This window comes from Takifugu flavidus, chromosome 15, assembly GCF_003711565.1.
Source record: "Takifugu flavidus isolate HTHZ2018 chromosome 15, ASM371156v2, whole genome shotgun sequence".
Classification (NCBI taxonomy): Eukaryota; Metazoa; Chordata; class Actinopteri; order Tetraodontiformes; family Tetraodontidae; genus Takifugu; species Takifugu flavidus.
Genome location: NC_079534.1, coordinates 9,255,125 through 9,273,880, shown reverse-complemented (window position 1 = coordinate 9,273,880; position 18,756 = coordinate 9,255,125). Strand labels below are relative to the sequence as shown.

Sequence of the window (18,756 nt, the reverse complement as noted above, 5' to 3'; positions counted from 1 at the left end):
GCTGTTGGAAACGACACCCCAGAACCACAACAGGGACAGAATTTCGACGTCATTAATTTTCAACACCTCCCAGAGGTGGAGTCACCAGAACTTCCTTCAAGGCAGAACTAGGCCCACAACCAGAAGTGCAACCAGAAATACACAGGGCAGGTCGGCAAGGACGTGCGATCAGTCGATGCATTACAGAACACGAAGTAAGAGTAGTTTACGGACTGCACTTTACTTCCTTGTGACTGTTCGTATTGTGGACTCACCCCTCATGAGACCTTTATGATGTGGATTACGGCAGATAGGACAATGATAGAATTCTCCAACTATACTGAATATTCTCAATATGTGTGGGTTAACGATCACAGGACGGTAAAAAATGATGGAGACTGCGGTATGCTTATCCGTAGACCACAACCAGAAGATCAAGGTGTTTATGAGTGTATGCAGTTTGGGCCTCGGCAAGTACCAGAGGTGGATGTGGACATAACACGCGATTTGGAAAACAGGTCTACCAAGATAAATTTGATATTACTTAACAACGTCACGGGTAACCAGATGCCTAGTCCATGGGATGAGCCCAAACAACCCGTTACTACTATTGTAACAACTCCATCCACTACCACTGCGACCACTACGTCATCTCCTGTTAACACGACTCCACATCCTACTCAATATGTACAGGTGGCTTCTATGGCTCCGCCACCTCCCAAGGTAATGGTGGAGGACCCTTTTAGTGCAGAAAACTTAAGTGGAGTGAAGTAGATCGACTTCTCCAATACAATTCAACACTATGAATCACATAATGTTAGCTCGGGACAAGGACCAAGAGCTGATTGCTTAGCTGGTCGAGTCCATGCCAAGTTAAGACGTGATGCTAAATGGAGAGCGTTTGGATTTGATTTGTCCGCTATGGATATTGCAGATCCGTGGGCAGGCAGAAACTTGTGGTTTCAGCAACTGACCCATTCAGTTAGATCCATTAAGTCAGCGAAAGGTCCTTGTATTTTGAAAGTGACTTCGCCAAGTACTTGGCCTTCCATCTTAGAAACTAGAGCGGAACCGTTACCATCAGCTTGTCAATTTGCTTTGTTGTCGTGGTTGTCTTATCACCAGAAGGCTTCAACCAATGTACTAATGGCTTTGTCCATTCATTTGTTTAAACCTAGTAGTTATTGTACTCGTTATGGAGACTTGCCGTACATCATTTTGTTTGGTCAATATGAAAATCCGATGATGGCAGTACTCGACCCTCTTGAGGTCAAAACAAAGCGAAAACTATTACATGTTTTTGTGCAAATGACACGTACAATGGGGATGGTGTGTTCCTTGGAGTGTCTAACTGTATGGAGTATCGTATGAAAGTACCCAACCCTGATCCTTCTAATCGTATCAAGTTGTATCCCGCTATTTTTCCTGGACCAAAAGGTGAAACCAGTCGGACGGTGTGGGCTATACACCATCTTTTGCCTGCTGATGTGACTATTGGGATGTTTAGAGACATTTGGTGGGTGTGTGGCAACAAGCTTATTTGTTTTTGCCTTATGCATGGACTGGATGCTGCTACATGGCAACACTGAAACTCCCGTATGAGGTTTTTACACTCCCCGCTTTCAGATGACACTACTTCTACTAGCAATTTTACCGCTGCTCTTCGAGCGCCAGGAGGAGAAGAGAACTTGCACAATTTCATAACCTCTTATCATTGAGAATTAGTTTAAGAGAAAAATGGGGTATCGGTTTGCTTCCGTGTATGGTGTTGTATTTCATGCCGAACATATTGACATATTACTTACACTCTGCAGGGTTTTGCTAATGAAACCATAAGCGGCTTTGAACATCTTTCCAACACTCAGAGGAGCCACAGACTTACATTGTTGAAACATGACATGGCTCTAGATTACATCTTGGTCAAAGAAGGTTTGTGTGTGTCTTTGAACTTGACAGGACATGCTTGTTATACTTTGATTCCCGACAATGGTGATAATATAACAAGTGTGATTGACGCTTTGAAGAAGATAAGAGATGTGTTTGGTCCATCTGAAGGCGCGGGAACATCGGCGACGGCCTGGCTTCAGGACAAATTTGGTCCAATTGGAGCTATGTTGAGGCAGGTTCTCAGTGTAGTTGTAGTGTCACTGGGTGTGATGTTTTGTTTTTGTACTTTGTCATTAACTTGTGCCAAGGTGATGATATTGCATTGGATTGGTGTAGTGAAGCCTAGCAACCAAATCCAGATGCCACTCTTAAGTGACAAAGCTTTGATTGATTCAGATGAGGAGGACCTTTCTGACGAGATCGTTGATAAATATCCTGTATAATCAATAATTTAGTATCTAGTGTGACCTTCGAGCTATAATATTATGTTACTCTTTGCATTTAATGGTGTTTGTTTTCCTTTCCTCCGTTGTAGTACTGGTGACAAAGGGGGGAAATGGTTACATAATTTACATAATCGTGACAATCATGTTTTGATATGTTTGCATTGTATTCCCTCTAATGTAACCAATGTTTTTTTTTTTTTTCAAAGATACTGGCACCTCTCTTTTCTGTTTCCAGGACAGTAGTTGGGGAGCTATGTTGGGTGACAACTATGTTGGAATGGACTCAGAAATTCAAAATGAACTGTGAAAGATGCTGGAGGACCCTGAATGAAGATGGGAACAACTGAAAGGGGGTCTGTGAACTACAGATTCAAAAATCACTGTTTGATGTGTTTAATGCATGTATCTGAAGTTTTGTGCTAATAATTTACTAGGGAGATTTCATCAGTAGGCAGATGCTATGAGAACTCAGGTTTTTCCTTGTTTTGGTAAAGGGAAAGGGGTCCTTAGGCAGGGAAAGGTCCAAGGTAAGGTCCGATGTGTCGACCAGCCTGACCATAGACATTTTTTTGATTTTTTTCAAACAGCCACAAACTCCCTCTAATACAACCTTTTTGCAAATTGGTTTGGAGTACCATAGGTGGGTCGCCGTCGGCAGAGGGACCGTGAGAGAATTTTCCCGTCTAAAGTGTTTTGAGGGTTGTAAACTGAAAGAGGTCTGTCGGATGGGTTTTTCGTTCTCACACTCCACTAAATTTCACATATTATTCATGCCTATTTAATCAATCTTTTTCTCACGTGTATCAAATTATACCACTTTATTAGTCACCGTCACCTTTACTTAAAACTTGGTTATCCTTTATATTTTCGAGACTCTATGTAGTCTTGAAGGGGGAAATGTGTAGTATCTGAAGCCTGTGTATCCATTCTGTGCAGGCCTTTACTTCTGTAAGGCCGCAATGTGTTTAGCAGCCAGCCATATTAGGAGATGCTCCACATGTGTCCTGTGTCTTCTGCCTTTCTGCAAGATCGCAAGGGAAGGCTTGTCATGGCTAAGACAAGCTGCTAAGAGATGACGCTGGAGCCCGTGGGCTCCTGGTTGTTCTCCATATGAGGATGTGTAGCATGAAGCCTTTCTACTACTCCCATTTTTGGTACTAACTGAACGCTATAACCATTGGGTTTGCTATACTGTGTATATGAGGTCATCAGAAAAGAGTGTGTGTTACTTGACTGCATAGAGGAGGAGCTGTTCCGCCTCCACGGATTACCTACAGACATAGTTTCTGATCGGGGTCCACAGTTCTGCTCACAGGTGTGGAGGTCCTTTTGCTCGGCGCTGGGAGCTTCGGTCAGTCTTACGTCGGGGTACCACCCACAGGCCAACGGGCAGGCCGAGAGAACCAACCAGAGCCTGGAGGACCCCCTAAGGTGTGTGGCAGCCCAAGACCCATCCTCCTGGAGCACCTACCTGCCATGGGTGGAGTACGCCCACAACTCCTTGGTTTCTGCTTCCACTGGTCTGTCCCCCTTCATGGCTTCCCTGGGCTACCAGCCTCCATTGTTTGAGGGGTAGGAGGAGGAGGTTGCTGTACCGTCAGTGCAGGCCAACATTCGCCGTTGCAGGAGGGTGTGGAGGCAGGTCCGCTCGACTCTACTGCGGACTTCTCGTCGATCCCAACTGCAGGCCAATCAACACCGGACGCCAGCCCCCTCCTATCAACCAGGTCAGAAGGTCTGGTTGTCCACAAAGGACCTTCCACTCCAGGTCGAGTCTCGGAAGCTGGCTCCTCGCTTCGTGGGTCCCTTTGAGGTGGATCGGATGGTGAACCCCGCAGCCGCCCGCCTGAAACTTCCTCCAGCGTTGAGGATACACCCCACCTTCCTTGTTTCCAAGGTAAAGCCTGTTGCAGAGTCGGATCTGGTTCCCCCGTCTGACCCTCCACCTCCTCCCCACATTGTGGACGGAGGCCCTGCCTATACGGTCCGGAGTATCCTGGACGTCCGCCGACGAGACCGTGGCTTCCAGTTCCTAGTCGACTGGGAGGGGTATGGACCGGAGGAGCGATCGTGGGTTCCCCGCTGGTTCATCTTGGATACCAGCCTCCTCCGCGACTTCTACCATGCCCACCCGGAGAAGCCTGGAAGGACGCCCGGAGGCGCCCGTTGAGGGGGGGTAATGTCAGGTTCCCAGTTTCTGGGAACTCTTTTGCAGGTTTTCTCCTGCGGGGGGGTGTGGTGGAGCCATGCCTCAGCCGCAGGTGGTGCCGGGGACTGGTGCACCTGCAGACTATCGGTAATCAAGCCACCTGTGGAACTTCAAGGTCCTGATTTTGTTGTTGTGACGGCTGAAACAATACCTCAGCCAGCTTCTGCACAGCTTGCATAACTTGTGGGCTTATCGGAGGCTTGTCTTTTAGCAGAGGGAAAGAAAGTGACAATCTACACTGATTCTGCATATGCGCACAATGTGTGTCATTTTTTCGGGGCAGTGTGGAAGAGTAGAGGTTTTAAAAAGACGGACCGTTCTCCCATTCAGCACCATGCTCAGATCATGAAGTTTCTACAAGCCATTATGAAACCAAAGGAAATAGCTATTGCCAAATGTGCGGCACACAAAACTGATCAATCCAGAATCACTCGAGGAAATAAAGCTGCCGATGATGCAGCAAAAGCAGTGACTGGAGCAAACAGGCCTGGCAAGGTTCTCCTGGTCACTCATGAGATAGATTTGGAAGACGTCACATTACAGGACGTTGCCATGCAAAATGATGCCTCCCCCTTGGACAAACAACTTTGGCAAGATCGGGGTGCCATCCCGGACTCTTCTGGCCTCTGGAGGAATCATGAGGGCCTGATTGTGGCACCCCCAGACCTTTTGGGTCTGATGATCCTGGAGGCATATGGTTTGGCCCATGTTGCAAGGGGGGAGGTGAAAAGAAAAATCACCAAAGAATATGGTTTTTGGGCTCCTTATTTGCTGGAGCCAATTGATTATGTCATTGGCAGATGTGCTATCTGCCTGAAAAACAATGTTTGCCGTGGGGTGACGGTTCCCCCTGGCTATGTTCCAACACCTACAGGTCCGATGCGTGAACTAGTCATTGACTTTGTTGACATGATTAGACCATTAGAAGGTAAAAGATACATGTTGGTTGTTGTGGACAGATTTTCTCGGTGGGCTGAAGCATGTCCAACGAAGTGAAAAGACGCCCAATCGGTTGCTAAGTTCTTGTGTCGTGAAGTCATCAGTAGATGGGGACTGCCAGATAGAATATCTTCAGACAATGGTAGAGAATTTGTGGACAAGACTGTAAAGCTAAGTCAAGGAATTTGTGAGAAAATGAACGGCATTCTGAAAAATCGCATTGCCAAAATCTGTCAACATACAGGCTTGAACTGGGTGGCAGCTCTCCCACTTGCCCTGATGGCTTGTCGTTCTAGTGAACTCCGTGATCTGCACTTGACACCACATGAACTAGTGACAGGCAGACGAATGCCAACTCCTTGTTGGCGCACAAGTGGCAAAGGTCCAAGTTTGGCACTTCTTGCGGATGGAATGCGTGCCTATGTTAAGCATTTGGCTATTCTTCATAAAAGAATATCCACATATGTTTCTGACAGGCAGCAGCGGGAAGAGGCTCAACAGAGGCTCTACGAGCAGAGGGGCACCACAGTGCAACCTGGAGATAAGGTATTTGTTAAGGTGTTCTGGAGAAAGTGGTTTGACGAGCGTCGTCAAGGCCCATATGAAGTTGTGCATTGTTCCGGAACTGCGGTCCAGGTCAAAGGATCACCTACATGGTACCATTTGTCACATTGTGTCAAGGCTCAGAGTGAAGTGACACCACGTGCTCAGCCCCATCTTCTAGAGTATTCTGTAGAGTATGAAGCAGAGGGGCACGAGAACCCTGAGGATCCTCACCAAGTGGAAGATGTGGTGGCTGCTGTTGAGCCTCCTTCAGTTGCTGTTGGAAACGACACCCCAGAACCACAACAGGGACAGAATTTCGACGTCATTAATTTTCAACACCTCCCAGAGGTGGAGTCACCAGAACTTCCTTCAAGGCAGAACTAGGCCCACAACCAGAAGTGCAACCAGAAATACACAGGGCAGGTCGGCAAGGACGTGCGATCAGTCGATGCATTACAGAACACGAAGTAAGAGTAGTTTACGGGACTGCAGCTTTACTTCCTTGTGACTGTTCGTATTGTGGACTCACCCCTCATGAGACCTTTATGATGTGGATTACGGCAGATAGGACAATGATAGAATTCTCCAACTATACTGAATATTCTCAATATGTGTGGGTTAACGATCACAGGACGGTAAAAAATGATGGAGACTGCGGTATGCTTATCCGTAGACCACAACCAGAAGATCAAGGTGTTTATGAGTGTATGCAGTTTGGGCCTCGGCAAGTACCAGAGGTGGATGTGGACATAACACGCGATTTGGAAAACAGGTCTACCAAGATAAATTTGATATTACTTAACAACGTCACGGGTAACCAGATGCCTAGTCCATGGGATGAGCCCAAACAACCCGTTACTACTATTGTAACAACTCCATCCACTACCACTGCGACCACTACGTCATCTCCTGTTAACACGACTCCACATCCTACTCAATATGTACAGGTGGCTTCTATGGCTCCGCCACCTCCCAAGGTAATGGTGGAGGACCCTTTTAGTGCAGAAAACTTAAGTGGAGTGAAGTAGATCGACTTCTCCAATACAATTCAACACTATGAATCACATAATGTTAGCTCGGGACAAGGACCAAGAGCTGATTGCTTAGCTGGTCGAGTCCATGCCAAGTTAAGACGTGATGCTAAATGGAGAGCGTTTGGATTTGATTTGTCCGCTATGGATATTGCAGATCCGTGGGCAGGCAGAAACTTGTGGTTTCAGCAACTGACCCATTCAGTTAGATCCATTAAGTCAGCGAAAGGTCCTTGTATTTTGAAAGTGACTTCGCCAAGTACTTGGCCTTCCATCTTAGAAACTAGAGCGGAACCGTTACCATCAGCTTGTCAATTTGCTTTGTTGTCGTGGTTGTCTTATCACCAGAAGGCTTCAACCAATGTACTAATGGCTTTGTCCATTCATTTGTTTAAACCTAGTAGTTATTGTACTCGTTATGGAGACTTGCCGTACATCAATTTGTTTGGTCAATATGAAAATCCGATGATGGCAGTACTCGACCCTCTTGAGGTCAAAACAAAGGCGAAAACTATTACATGTTTTTGTGCAAATGACACGTACAATGGGGATGGTGTGTTCCTTGGAGTGTCTAACTGTATGGAGTATCGTATGAAAGTACCCAACCCTGATCCTTCTAATCGTATCAAGTTGTATCCCGCTATTTTTCCTGGACCAAAAGGTGAAACCAGTCGGACGGTGTGGGCTATACACCATCTTTTGCCTGCTGATGTGACTATTGGGATGTTTAGAGACATTTGGTGGGTGTGTGGCAACAAAGCTTATTTGTTTTTGCCTTATGCATGGACTGGATGCTGCTACATGGCAACACTGAAACTCCCGTATGAGGTTTTTACACTCCCCGCTTTCAGATGACACTACTTCTACTAGCAATTTTACCGCTGCTTCGAGCGCCAGGAGGAGAAGAGAACTTGCACAATTTCATAACTCTTATCATTGGAGAATTAGTTTAAGAGAAAAATGGGGTATCGGTTTGCTTCCGTGGTATGGTGTTGTATTTCATGCCGAACATATTGACAATATTACTTACACTCTGCAGGGTTTTGCTAATGAAACCATAAGCGGCTTTGAACATCTTTCCAACACTCAGAGGAGCCACAGACTTACATTGTTGAAACATGACATGGCTCTAGATTACATCTTGGTCAAAGAAGGTTTGTGTGTGTCTTTGAACTTGACAGGACATGCTTGTTATACTTTGATTCCCGACAATGGTGATAATATAACAAGTGTGATTGACGCTTTGAAGAAGATAAGAGATGTGTTTGGTCCATCTGAAGGCGCGGGAACATCGGCGACGGCCTGGCTTCAGGACAAATTTGGTCCAATTGGAGCTATGTTGAGGCAGGTTCTCAGTGTAGTTGTAGTGTCACTGGGTGTGATGTTTTGTTTTTGTACTTTGTCATTAACTTGTGCCAAGGTGATGATATTGCATTGGATTGGTGTAGTGAAGCCTAGCAACCAAATCCAGATGCCACTCTTAAGTGACAAAGCTTTGATTGATTCAGATGAGGAGGACCTTTCTGACGAGATCGTTGATAAATATCCTGTATAATCAATAATTTAGTATCTAGTGTGACCTTCGAGCTATAATATTATGTTACTCTTTGCATTTAATGGTGTTTGTTTTCCTTTCCTCCGTTGTAGTACTGGTGACAAAGGGGGGAAATGGTTACATAATTTACATAATCGTGACAATCATGTTTTGATATGTTTGCATTGTATTCCCTCTAATGTAACCAATGTTTTTTTTTTTTTTCAAAGATACTGGCACCTCTCTTTTCTGTTTCCAGGACAGTAGTTGGGGAGCTATGTTGGGTGACAACTATGTTGGAATGGACTCAGAAATTCAAAATGAACTGTGAAAGATGCTGGAGGACCCTGAATGAAGATGTGGAACAACTGAAGAGGGGGTCTGTGAACTACAGATTCAAAAATCACTGTTTGATGTGTTTAATGCATGTATCTGAAGTTTTGTGCTAATAAATTTACTAGGGAGATTTCATCAGTAGGCAGATGCTATGAGAACTCAGGTTTTTCCTTGTTTTGGTAAAGGGAAAGGGGTCCTTAGGCAGGGAAAGGTCCAAGGTAAGGTCCGATGTGTCGACCAGCCTGACCATAGACATTTTTTGATTTTTTCAAACAGCCAAACTCTCCTCTAATACAACCTTTTTGCAAATTGGTTTGGAGTACCATAGGTGGTCGCCGTCGGCAGAGGGACCGTGAGAGAATTTTCCCGTCTAAAGTGTTTTGAGGGTTGTAAACTGAAAGAGGTCTGTCGGATGGGTTTTTCGTTCTCACACTCCACTAAATTTCACATATTATTCATGCCTATTTAATCAATCTTTTTCTCACGTGTATCAAATTATACCACTTTATTAGTCACCGTCACCTTTACTTAAAACTTGGTTATCCTTTATTTTTCGAGACTCTATGTAGTCTTGAAGGGGGGAAATGTGTAGTATCTGAAGCCTGTGTATCCATTCTGTGCAGGCCTTTACTTCTGTAAGGCCGCAATGTGTTTAGCAGCCAGCCATATTAGGAGATGCTCCACATGTGTCCTGTGTCTTCTGCCTTTCTGCAAGATCGCAAGGGAAGGCTTGTCATGGCTAAGACAAGCTGCTAAGAGATGACGCTGGAGCCCGTGGGCTCCTGGTTGTTCTCCATATGAGGATGTGTAGCATGAAGCCTTTCTACTACTCCCATTTTTGGTACTAACTGAACGCTATACCATTGGGTTTGCTATACTGTGTATATGAGGTCATCAGAAAAGAGTGTGTTTACTTGACTGCATAAGAAGGAGCTATCGATTTAAACACCTCAGAGTTCTTCACCAACGGGACCGCGAAACCTCCCTCGGGCATGCTGCAGCGTCCGATCAATACCTGACTGTTCTCTCCAATAAACATTATTTATTTTTGCATGTTATTTGGGTTTGATTAATCGTGTTATTTGTGTGCTGTGTGGGTTATTTTTGTATGTTTATTTGGGTTCTATTATCGTGTACGTTTCCTGTTATTTTCTAATTGGTGCAGATCCTACTGTAACCCTGGTTTACAAAGCCTCATACAATAAAAGCATGTTAGTAAAAAAACAGCTAATAAGAAATACATTTTAAGTGATAGACAAATGGTATTAAGATGGTTAAAAATCATTAAAATTGTATGTTTCATGATACGGTGTCTAGGTAAGAGTTAAAGGTTTGCAAATTCATTGTGATTCCATTTTGTTTGAAGCGACTTGAAATTTGTGTTTAGACTCTTATTTTGAAGGGCTGTGCTGACGTGGACCAGGTGACTAGCCACAGCCAATCGGGTTGTTTTGGCTTTTCCACTGCACCTGAATTGGAGATGAGCAAACGTTCTTCACAGAGCCGCTGATTGGGATAGAAAAAAAGAGGAGAAAAGAGTGAAAAAAGGAGTTGAACTGGAGTTGTTTTCGTGCTCCGAGGAGGTATCTTTGTTTTTTCCAACTTGTCCGTGATTTGGTGAAGTTATTTTTGATACCAAACGGGACTTGGTGAGTGTAAAAGTTTATTTCATTTCATGTAAGAACTTTTTTCTCATGATTTATCAGTCATTTCGTGGAGATGCAAAGTTAATGTGGGGGTTTATGTTGTTTTATGTTAAAATGGTGAACATACACGGTGGGGAAGATGCTGAGGGGGAGCATGAGCCTGTGGATGGTATTTATTTTTATTTTTTTGCTGCTGAGACGGCAAGTGCACTACCTTTTCAAGTGTTTAGTGAACTGAAATGGACTTTTATTTAATTTTAAAGCTACCATATGTATTATTTGAGTTTATATGTATTTTATTTGGTTATTATGGTAGGCCTTTTTTAAGAGTGGACCAGAAACAGTCGGAGAGTTGGAATCCACGTGCGTAGTACAAGGTGGCGAGCCACCCATGAAGACCACGATGACCCAGAAACCGTGCATCACACAGAAGCAAAGCCCCCTGCTGGAAATTGCACGTTTTCATCAGAACTGGTAGGATTTGCCCACATCTCTCTGCAAAAGTGCAGAAGACTCCCATAGACTCTAAATTAAAGGTTCAGGACAATAAAAGGATTTTTTTTTTTAATTAAATAAAAAAAAGGGCATTTATTTTTGGAAACAAATTGTTCAGTCTTTTGCTGAATTATTTTGAGTTTAAATTTTACTATGGTGTTTTTTGGTTATTCATCCTTGTGAGTACTTTAAGGGTATTGTTCCAAGTGTAACTGGTTTGTTGGTATAAACAACAAAGTGTGAGAAATGGTTGAAACTTAAAAAAAAAGAAAAACCCAAAAAGGATTGAAAACTACAAACTTGAACAAAAAGGGAAGAATATTTCATTTCTTTTGAAAGTGATATCAAAAGCCTGTCAATTGTATGTCAACTGTATATTTGATGTTTTTTCTGTCTGTTTCATTCAAATAATATGCTGGCAATTTAAATTTATTTTCTGGTCTGTGGTTATTATTATTACATTTAATTCATTCACTGCTCCAGTAGTCGAACCTATCTGGTCCATGGTGTGAGAAGAATTATTGTTATTGTTGTTATTAGTATTATCTTTAAATGCTATTGTATGTAGATTTTGAGTGTTTGAGGAATGTTGATAAGAAAAGAAGAACATGAGAGTGTTTCGTAAAGGTGCTGAAGTTGCTGACAACCAAGCTCAGCATCCAGATGTATCCTGTTGGTCAAGATTAGAGAAGTTTGTAAAGATGTCAGAAGACAATGAGTTACGAGATCCTGTTTAGACACCCATTCTGTTTGCACCAATAAAAGAGGTGAGCGAGCAGCAGACGAACGGAGTTGACAGAGGAAGCTTGAACTGCTGCTCGGCTCCCCCTTGCAAGGAACTCTTGTTGTTTGTGTGGTTACTCTGAGTCTAGTGAACGAACAGCGCGGGTGATCAAAACTTCATCCTCACAATGGTAACTGTAGCTGACTAAAAAGTGCTACACTACCCTGTGGGGTGCAGGTGTTTCAAAGATAATTGTTAAATCTTGAATATGAATTTAATATCTGCATGTTGAGTGTGTGTGAATGGGTGCGTGAGAGTATTTTAGCAATTGTTGTTACAGGATATCCCAAAATAAAAGTATTAATTTTGTACATTGCGCCCGTTAGGCACGCGCCACATTCTGGCGCAGGATCTCTCTTTTGGAGGGTGGAGACTTGTGGTCCAGTGTCTTTTTTTTTCTCGTTTTACCTTTTGATAAATGTTTTAATTGGTTGATTTGACCTCAGAATTAATATCGTTTGGTGACTATTTTGTGCGGAGGCAAAACAGCAGCTGGGCCTTCTGTAGTTGTAGTAGAACATATAATCCAGTTTTAGTTACCTATCTGCCCTTTAATCTGCTATATCATTTTTGTGCATTACAGTTTCAGATATGGAGGTGGAGCTTCAGGAGTTAAGGGAGTTGGTGGCACAGCTGAGAGTAGACAATGAGAGGTTGCATCAGGGACAGGCTGCAGCTGTGCCAGGTCCTAGTGACCAGCCCTTCGACTCCTCAGTACCATCAACAGCCCCCCGTGCTACTGGCAGTAATCCTGTTGTTGAAAGGTTGGTTTTAGTACCAAGGGATAGGAAGTGTCCTACGTTTAAGGGAAAATCAGGAATTGGGTTGCTTGAGTGGCTAGAGGAGGTTCAAGCTTGTGTGAGAGCACGTCATTTGTTTACATCCAACCGAGCATTTTTTTTTGTTTGATCATCTCGAAGGTGAGGCCCGTGAAGAAATTAAGAATCGGCCTAGTTCGGAGAGAGAGGACCCTGATAAAATTATTTCGGTGTTAAAAGAACTCTAGGGTGTTCAAAGTCTTATGTGGCCCTACAGGAAGCGTTTTTTTCCAGGCGACAACAAGACGGGGAGACATTGCATGAGTTCTCCCTTGCGCTTATGAGCCTCATGGCTCCGGTGAGGGAGTGTGCTCCCTATGGGATGGCTAACGCGGAGGACTTGCTACGTGATCAATTTGTCGAACACGTCCAGGATGGTGCATTGCGGCGCGAACTGATGCAGTATGTTCGGAGGCAGCCCACGGCCACCCTGCTCGATGTCCGGAGCGAGGCAACCCGGTGGGAATGGGAGGGTCTTCCTGGGGGTAGTAGGGGTCGAAGTCAGTCTGTTCCATTGGCATTTGGTCTCCAGTATGGGGTCCAAGACTCTAGTGGGTCAACCAACCCTCCGAATTTGTAGACATAAGGGAAATGTTGAGACTACAACAGGAGCAGCTAGATCAACTTACCCAGTGCCTTTCATCCTTGCACAGTTTTCAAACGCGCCAACCTCTATCCCGTCATGGCCCTGTCATATGCCAGCGTTGTCAACAGCCAGGGCATTATGCAAGTGAATGTGATGGTGTGCGTGTCCCCTCTCGTGCTCAGTCATCATCTGTTCGTCAATCCTCCAATAGGCAGTCTCGCCCTCCTCAGGAGTCGGAAAACTAATGGGGGGGGGGGGGGGGGGGGGGGGTGGGGGGGGGGGGGGTAAATCCTGGCTTGGTGGCTTGCCCCCATGTTAAAGTGAGTATGGGGGGAGTTCAGGTCCCTTGTCTATTGGACACGGGTTCAGTGGTGTCTACTGTGACGGAGAGTTGGTTCCTTCAGAATTTACAGCCCTGGGCCATGATCGGCTGAAATCTTGTAATTGGCTGAAGCTTAAGGCAGCTAATGGGCTAGCCATCCCTTATGTTGGCTACCTTGAGTTGGATGTCCATGATGTCTTTTTGGACATCATGGGCAGACCTTGTTTAATTTACCTTCGGTAACTGAGGCACCAAGGTCAGTTACACTGGCACTCCAGATGTGCAGCCAGCAACCATCCTCACGCCTCACCGGGAAGGTTAAAGTTAGAGGTAAGAAGGCATGTCGTATTCCTGGTGGCACAATGAAGATTGTGGCTGCAACGTGTTCTGAGCAGTTCTCGGGTAGAACTGTGCTGTTTGAGCCTTCCGAGAATGGCCTGCGGGCCGGGCTGCTGGCTTCACCTGCTTTGGTTCAGGTCGTACGAGGCACTGCTTACATCCCAATTGTAAATGTTGGCACCACTAGTGTTTTGTTGTATCCTCGCACCATTGCAGGCACTTTAGACAAAGGGTGTATTGTCAGCATGCCTGCACGTGTCATCGAGGTGCCGACTAGTGTCGCTACCACCGCTTCTCAGGCTGTTTCGGATTTCACTCCTGATCTGATTGCGGCCATTGATTTATCAGCCCTGTCAGTCGAAGATCAGGAGAAGGTGCAATCTCTCCTTCAACAACACGCCTCTGTCTTTTCTTCTCATGAGGGGGATCTGGGATGTACGAGCCTGATCAGCCACGACATTCCCCTCTTGGATGACATTGTGGTGTTTTCATCCATGGTAGAACAACACCTGGAGAGGCTAAAGGTGGTGTTGGGGAGGCTGCAGGAGCAAGGCCTCAAGGCCAGGCTTGAGAATTGTGCATTCTTCCGGTGAGAGGTGCGGTACTTGGGTCACTTAGTTTCTGATCAAGGGGTCTCCACCGACCCTAGTAAAATAGAGGTGGTCGCCAATTGGCCGACCCCCACCACTGTCACTGAGTTGCTCTCATTCGTGGGTTTGGCGAGCTATTATCGCCGTTTTGTGGAGGGTTTTGCCAAGCTGGCAGCCCCCCTGCATCAGCTGGTAGCCAACCTGACTGGTAGGAAGCCTAAGGGCTCCGAAGAAGCAGTGGCAGGGAACTGGTCTGAAGAGTGTAATCAAAATTTTGAGGCTCTTAAAACTAAACTCACAACCAAACCAGTGCTCGCTTATGCTGACTTCACCTTACCTTTTATTTTGGAGGTTGATGCAAGTCATAGTGGTCTTGGAGCTGTCCTCTCGCAGGAGCAAAACGGGAAGGTCAGACCCATAGCGTATGCCAGCAGAGGACTACGGCCCACAGAGCGCAATATGGCAAACTATAGCTCCATGAAATTGGAGTTTGTTGCACTCAAGTGGGCTATGACTGAAAAGTTCAGGGAATACCTGCTGGGTCATAAATGTATTGTTTTTACTGATAACAATCCACTCAGTCACTTGTTCACTGCCAAGCTTGGTGCTACTGAGCAACGATAGGCGGCCCAACTGGCAGCTTTTGATTTCGAGATCAAATATCGCTCCGGGAGGAACAACCAAAATGCTGATGCATTGTCCCGGAAGCACCCAGTTGGGCCCCAAGACCTAGAGGTGATGGTGTCGGGTACCTTGATCCCTGAACCCTTATGGCAGGCATTGCAGGGTCAAAGTCCATCTGCCAGCCAAGCTGCCATCGCTGCCTTGCCAGATCATGCACCTGCTGACCTTCAGGCCCTTCAACAGGCCAACCCCATCCTTCAGGAGGTTTTGGCCTTCTGGGGGCGGAAGCAGTGTCCCAACACCCAGGAGAGGAGGCTCATATCCTCCTCTGCCTGGGCTATCCTACACCAATGGGGCCGGCTAGTGGAGCGGGATGGTATTCTTTTCCGGAAGATATTCCGTGCTGATGGTAAGGAGGCTGTATTGCAGCTGCTGGTGCCCTCTGTATTAAAACGTGAGGTGATGGCCCAGGTTCACCAAGGGCATGGGCACCAAGGAGTGGAGAGAACATTAGAGATCTTATAGGAGAGGTGTTATTGGCCTGATATGTCTCCTGATGTGACCCAGTGGTGCAGGAAGTGTCAAAGATGCCAGGTTGCCAAGTACACACACCTGAACACCCGTAGTTTCATGGGGCATTTGTTGGCCTCTCAGCCCAATGAGATTGTGGCCATTGATTTTACATTGCTGGAGCCTAGTCGTAACGGTCTTGAAAATGTACTTGTTATGACTGACGTTTTCAGTAAATATACATTGGCTGTTCCTACCCGGGACCAACGAGCCACCACAGTGGCCCAGGCATTGTTCTCCGAGTGGTTCTTTAAATTCGGTGTCCCTGCTCGCATACACTCCGATCAGGGCCATAATTTTGAAAGACCCCTCCTTCAGCAACTCTTCACCCTTTATGGTGTTGAACAATCTCACACCACCCCGTATCATCCCGCCAGTAATGGGCAGTGCGAAAGATTCAATTGCACACTTCACAACTTGTTGCGAGCTTTTCCTGCCTCCTGTAAGCGAGATTGGCACTCATGCCTGCCGCAGGTACTCTACTCTTACAACACAACCCCCCATCAGTCGACTGGCGAATCTGCGTTTTATCTTATGTATGGACGAGAACCCAGATTGCCGGTCGATTTCCTGCTGGGTAGGGTCGAAAACCCAGTTGAGGGTGAGATCCATGAGTGGGTTGAGGAACATCAAACCCACCTCCAGCTGGCATTTGAAGGAGCCAGGGAAAGGTTGAGGGTGGTAGCAGAGCGCCGGAAGAGGATTCATGAGCAGCATGTTCGGTACCCACCCCTAGTGGTGGGGCAGCTCGTGTGGTTACGCAACCATGGATTAAGGGGGCATCAGAAGATCCAGGACTTATGGGGTCCTACTGTGTATAGGATCGTGAGGGCACCACAAGAAGGGGGGTCAGTTTATACTATCGCACCCACGGTTGATCAGACCAAAGTGCAGAGGGTCCATCGCACCTTGTTGAAAGCCGTGGTTGGAGAGGCCCCCTTGGGTGGGCAATTGGTCCCTAGTTCCTCTTCTAGTGATTAGTCCCTATTGGACGAGCAGGCAGGTGAGGAAGACTTGTTTGTTTTGGAACCTGGGGTGGGCCTCGCTGATGCCCCCAGTGTAGCACCTGTTGTAATGCCGAGTGCTTCTTCTGACCAGGACCCTGTTGCAGCCTTTGGGGCAACATCGGCGCCATCATTGGGTGTAGACCCCACTGGTACAACTGCCGTGACTCAAGTAACTCCCGGGATACCATTGCCAGACGCGGCTTCTGCTGGTTCAGATCCACTAAGTGTCCCTTTGACCCAAGCAGATAATTCGCTACTTGTACCCCTGGCAGTTTCATCTACCAGTGGCCCCATGGAACACGGGCTGCGAAGATCAAATAGATCAACAGCTGGTCAGCACCCTAACATTCATCTTCTCCCAAGGCCAGTCGCAGATCCTGCAGTCGGGGCAGAAAGGCCCCCAGCCTCCGTGGTGAGAACAGTGGTTGCACTTCTTCAGCCATGGTTGTGATGTCATAAGGGATCAGTTGTTCCATAGTCGGGCTGACGATGCAATTCCTGGGGGTAGATTGTGGCAGCGTGGAGTTCATGCTCTGCCCATCACCTTAATTGTTGGGGAAGTTGCAGCTGTGGCGTTCCCCTTAAAAGGAGACTGTGCTGCATGAGCTGCTCTTTCTTGTTGTTGAGCTTTTGGGTGCCATGCCACAGCTCACTTGGTCCTCCTCAACTGATTGCTGTGCGGTCTGGCCGTGCTATCCCATGAGCACCTGGGTCTGCTGTCATCAGAGCTGGGGAGCCTTGACATTGGATTGGTTGCGTGAGTATTGCGTCACTTCCTGTCTCCTCTATCGTTCGTTGGTTGCATTGTGCACGGGGTGCCGTATTCACTTAATATTGAACACTTGGTGTGTTGTATTCACTTTACTTAAAATTTTGAACACTTGGGACATTCTAGTCACCTGATATCAACAGTGAGAAACAACCCATATTAAACAAATACAGGGCTTCGCCGATCACTAGCGTTAGCATGGCCTCACCGTCTGTGCAAAATGTTTAGTTACTCCTCTGCCTCCCTTAGTGAAGGGAATAGGTGCAAAAAGTGTAGTTTATTTATGGCTATGGAGGCGAGACTTAGCGAGCTTGAGACGCGGTTCTGCAGTTTGGAGTTAGCTGGAGTTGCGTCAAGTAGCCCTGGTAAGCTAGCTGCGCCGCCGCCCAGCTAGCGGTCCCCCGCAGCAGCCGAGCAGCCGACTAGCCAGGGCGGCTGGGTGACGGTTCGTAGGAAGCGTAGCCCAAAACAAAGGCCCACGGTGCACCACCAACCGCTTCCCGTGGCTAACCGCTTTTCCCCACTCGGCGACACACCCGCTGAGAAACCGACCCTGGTAATTGGCGACTCTGTTTTGCGCCACGTGAAGCCGACTCCAGCGACCATAGTTAGGTGCATTCCGGGGGCCAGAGCGGGCGACATAGAAGCAAATTTATGGCTGCTGGCGAGACGTAATCGTAAATTTGGTAAAGTTATTATTCACGTCAGAGCCAACGACACCCGGCTTCATCAGTCGGAGGTCACTAAAATTAACTTGGAGTCGGTGTGTAACTACGCAAAAACGATGTCGGACTCCGTAGCATTCTCTGGTCCCCTTCCCAATCTGGCCAGCGATGAGATGTTTAGCCGCATGTCATCGCTTCATCGCTCCTGTTCACCAATGTCAGATTGTTCCATCAGTTTAGTGGTAGATGTGGACTCTCAGAATCTACTCGGTGGAGCTTTGTGAGCTAGTAATGTGTTTGTTCTTCTCTCTTAAGGTCACCACACTTCCCTCCCTTCGTGAACAATTTTGCCGGATCTCTTCCCCGTGTCGAGCAAGTTTTTTCCCCCCTGTGGCGTTTAAGATTTCTTTCAGTTAAATAAACCCTTTGATACCAAGTTGGCTGTGTTCTGTCTGCATCCGGGACCTGTTCAAACTAAACCGTAACAACGGGTGTGGGGTTTTTTTTATACCAAAGTTATTTGTCATATGGTTGTTTTCGTCCACACCAAAACTGGCATTTTGAAAGCCTGAATAAAAAAATGTCCTACAGAGAGGACAAATCTCAAAACGCCGCCCTGGTGTTTCCACGTCTG

General features: G+C 46.4%; 1 long non-coding RNA gene across 2 annotated transcripts; it reads left to right on the top strand.

Moving 5' to 3' along the window:
• Positions 1-8,735: 8,735 nt before the first annotated feature.
• LOC130539382 (uncharacterized) lies at positions 8,736-11,887 on the top strand. 2 transcript variants are annotated; one of them, XR_008954101.1, is made up of 2 exons: positions 8,736-10,556; positions 10,870-11,887. It is a non-coding gene; the product is annotated as an uncharacterized LOC130539382 (long non-coding RNA). The 2 variants fall into 2 exon arrangements; XR_008954102.1 differs by having other exon boundaries at positions 8,736-10,722.
• The last annotated feature ends 6,869 nt before the right edge of the window (positions 11,888-18,756 follow it).